This window comes from Prunus avium, chromosome 1 (assembly GCF_965620075.1).
Source record: "Prunus avium chromosome 1, drPruAviu1.hap1.1, whole genome shotgun sequence".
In the NCBI taxonomy this organism is placed as follows: domain Eukaryota; kingdom Viridiplantae; phylum Streptophyta; class Magnoliopsida; order Rosales; family Rosaceae; genus Prunus; species Prunus avium.
The window spans coordinates 18714025-18718500 of NC_142284.1; the positions used below are offsets into that span (position 1 = coordinate 18714025).

Sequence of the window (4476 nt, forward strand, 5' to 3'; positions counted from 1 at the left end):
AAAATTCCACTCAAAAATAGGTATTGAATATGCTTCACCAAACTTTCCCACAATCAACAACACTTCATCATGCATATGTCATGCATGACAATGCATTGCAGCCAGCTTGTGGGCTCGTTTTGGGCTTGTGGCTTCATTCTGAAAAATCTGGAAAAATATGGATCTTGAAGCTCTTTGTCTTATCTTTCCAAGAATATGCAGCCCAGCTCAAGGAAAAATCGGAAAGCCCTTCAAATGTGATTTTTGGCCCAGTAACGCAGATGCTGCCGAATTTGACCTTAAGTTGCCAAAACATGTATAACTTTCTCTAGAAGACTTGGAATCATGAACCGTAAAATTATACAGAAACTAGACTTCCGTATCTTTCCAATGATATATGTCTCATCATCTGATTCTTCTTGACCAAGTACAGTCCAATCCGTGAAGTTGACTGATCTGCAGACACCGTTTTGAGCTAACTTGTCTCCAAAATGCAATTAGTGAGTCTCAAGCTTATAACACTGAAACAAACACAAAACTTATTAAAAGCACAAGTTTAACTCAAAAACATAACCAAATCATAAATTAGAAGGGTACAAAATGATATGTAAATATGCACCGATCACTTAATAACAAGAGCAAATACATGTGCTCCAGATATATATACACACATTTGATTCGCTATCTTATAGGTAACCACCAGAATTGTACCTATGGCACCTATACCATAGGTACCTTGTCAGAGATTACCTGTAAGAGAGGTTCATAGGTACAAATTTTGAAACAGAGAAACTTAAATTGTTAATTAAGTTTCAAAATAGAGAATGCACTGCCACTAAAACAGAGAACGACAAACCAAATTCTGACTATTATTTCAACATGGTTTACTTATCCCTTCTATCTCTTAGCAAGAAAGGTTTCTTGAGGTCTTTTTTTGTCGGAAGTCACATTCGGGCTTGTTGATTCTCGGACCGCCATAGAGTGGTGGATCAAGCCTTCGTTGCCCCTTTTTCTGAGTTAGCGAGAACTAGGCCCAAATCATCCCGAGGGAGAAGCAAGTCCCAGGGGAGTACTCTGTTCTTCTTCCAGTGGCTGCATGTTTGGTGCTGATGTTTCCAATAGCTTGACGAAGAGTTGAAGATGACTTGCTGATGTTTCCGGCAGCTTGACGAAGAGTTGAAGATGACTTGCTGATGTTGATATGAGATTGTGTCAGTTTGGTATGAGAGCTTAGAGTGTGGGAGCTAAAGACCCACAAGTTTAGCAAATGAGAATGCATGTGTTTGGCTTGGTGTTGGATATGCTTGAGTTTGGGTGTTGATAATTTGTTGTTTGTGGCTATGGCTATGGGAATTTAAGAGTTTCAACAGGAGGATGGGAGAAAAACCTTGAGATTTGAAGGCTATGGTGTTTATAGCTTGGAATGAAGGAAAAGCTTAGAGTTATGCTTGGTGAGACTTTATGGATTTAAGAGTTTCAAGAGAAGGTGAATGGGAGTAAAAGCTTGAGGTTTGAAGGCTATGGTGTTTATAGCTTGGAAGGAAGGAAAAGCTTGGAGTTATGCTTGGTGAGGCTTTATAGAGAAGATGATGGATTTCAAAAGTGAGAAAGTAGGAGACATAGTTGTGATGGTTGAGGAATGGCTAGGATGGTCGTTGGAATGCTTGCAACAGCCGAAGGGAAGAAGGAAAGTCGTTTGATGGTTGTTGGGGTGCTTGAGCAACTAAGAGATGTTGGTCGATGGCTGCTGGAATGATTGCAGCAGCCAAAGGATGGAGGTTGATGGCTGGGATGGCCACTGGAATGCTTGCAGCAGCCGAAGGGAGGAAGGAAAGTCGTTTGATGGTTGCTAAGAGGCTTGCAGCAACCAAGAGAGGTTGATTTTGCCTAGCAAATGCCTCCCAATTTATAGAGGGTGAGGGTTTTCCATTATTTCCAATAGGTAAAAAGGGGTGCTAGAACCAGCCTATTTCCAATGGTTAAAAAGGAGCACTGGGGCATGCTATTTTCCAGCATGTGAAGCTAGGTACCATAAACTGATTATTTCCTCTGGGTAAATGGAAGCGCTGGAAATGGCTTATTTCCAATGGGTAAAGCTAGGCATTTGAAAAATGACTATTTTCTATAGGTAAAAGGAAATGCTTGTAAAATATCTCATTTGCTCACCCACATTGGAGAACTCTAAGTAATGGGCTTGGACTTTGGTGCTCCCAAGTAGCTAGCCCAAAGTCTCCATTATCCAAGAGCTTCCGTGGGCCTTGTGGACCTCCGTAACCTTCCACACCACAATCCCTCATGCAAGCCCCATAAACCACATGACTTGGGTTCATGTGAGCTTGATAAGTGATTGACATATGAAAAATGTATTATTGGCTTCGCATGGCATGAACACTATTATTTAATTAATTAATTAATTCCTAAAATACAGCTTGGATTAACGCATGACCAACATTATATGTTATATTGGGCTTTAAATGTATTTGGGCTTCTCGTGACTTTTTTGGGCCTCAACATTAGACCCCTCGATTATTGGGGCCATGAAGTGGTAGCGAGATGGGCCAAATAATCAATTTCAGCCCAAAATAATTGGCAGTGGCATGGCATGGCTGGTTCTTCAATATGCATGAAATATCCATGCTTGCTTGCTTGCTTGGCCGTAGTCGTTTTGTTTTTCTTAGCATGAAGATTTGCATGGTTTTGGCAACTATTAGCTTGAGTTTAAACGTAATGATAAGCAACTCAATGATAACCAGTTAAGGCCCCGTTTGGGATTGCTTTTTTTCGCCAAAAACCTGCTTAACTTTAAAGTGAAGTAGTTTAAGGTGTTTGGTAAAAATAAAAACCTGCTTAATTTCAGAAGATGAAAGGGAGTTCAACCAAATTGTATGTGTCTGTATTCGTACTATAGAATATTATTATGAGAAGTATATTCATAAAAGTCCTTGTATGGATTCTTTTCAAACATGAAATAAGTGGGTGATGGAAATGTTACGAGGGAATGAAAAACGTTGTTATAGAATGTTTAGAATGGATAAATGTGTATTTTTGCAATTATGCAATGACTTGGAAAATAATTATGGGTTGAGAGGTTCTAGGAGAATGTGTGCTGCTGAGATGTTGCGAATGTTTGTGCATTCTCTGGGACATGGTATAGGGAATAGGCTAGCACAAGAACGATTTCAACATTCTGGTGAAACTGTGAGTAGATACTTTGTTAAATTACTTGATATTGTATGCCTTATGGCCGTTGATATCATAAAACCGTTGGATCCTGAGTTTAAGGGAGTCCCAAAAGAGATATTGAGAGATTCAAGATATATGCCCCATTTTAAGGTAAAAATTAGGTACAACAATTTATCGTTTGTTTTACGAACAAAGTAATATTTATTGAAATATTTCTCTTCTTGTTTGCAGGATTGCATTGGTGCTATAGATGGCGTACATGTTAAAGCCTCAATACCTCCTGAAGATCAAGTACCATATATTGGCAAGAAAGGAATACCGACTCAAAACATAATGGCTGCTTGTAATTTTGACATGCAATTCATATTTGCATGTGCAGGTTGGGAAGGCACTGCACACGATATAAGAGTATTTTTATCAGCGTTACGAAATAATGCTTTAAATTTTCCCAAACCTCCAAATGGTAATGTTTCAAATATGTGCATATCATTAAACTTCAAATTTGCGCACTTTCAAATTATATTATAATTAATTATATCTTACTGGTTACAAGAAAATATTATCTTGTGGATGCGGGTTACCCACAAATGAGCGGGTATTTGGGACCATATAAAGGTGAAAGGTATCATCTTCTAGATTTTCGTAGGGGGTACTCAACCAACAGGTTCTAGAGAAGTATTTAATCACATACACTCTTCCCTTAGGAGTGTCATTGAACGCACTTTTGGTGTATGGAAGAAAAAGTGGAGTATTTTACGAGACATGCCCAACTATCCATTTGATAAGCAAGTGAAGATAGTAATTGCAACTATGGCACTTCACAACTATATAAGGAGGCACACCCAACGTGATATTCATTTTGACAAAGTGAATGACAACCCAAATGCAATGGAGATGGAGGGTGATGCACAAGAAGAATATCACATTACTCAAGGGCCTGGAGCACAAGAACTAGAAACATTAAGGAACAAGATTGCTGCAAGTTTAATGCATGCATCTTCTTAGACAGTTTCTTTATTTCCATTTATTTAAGCCTAGTTTCAATGTTTTTTTTTATTGCTACAATTCAAACCTTATTAGGGCAAAGGATTTGTCAAAAAAAATATTTATTACTTATTCAATATGAAGGATGATGTATGAACCCACTATCGTGGTGATCTCTTTATCTTTGTTGGAATTTATTCAATATATAATTATCTTTGTTGGAATTTATTCAATTTGAAATTTTCTTTTCTTTAAGCAAAGATTAATATAATTTTTAGGGAGAGAAGTATAAAAGCACTTTACAGTTTTATTTTTTACCAAACAGATTAG

The 4476-nt window shown here is 37.9% G+C and overlaps 1 pseudogene; it reads left to right on the plus strand.

The window, feature by feature from the left end:
- Positions 1–1618: 1618 nt before the first annotated feature.
- Positions 1619–4167, plus strand: LOC148297485 (uncharacterized; annotated as a pseudogene).
- Positions 4168–4476: the final 309 nt, after the last annotated feature.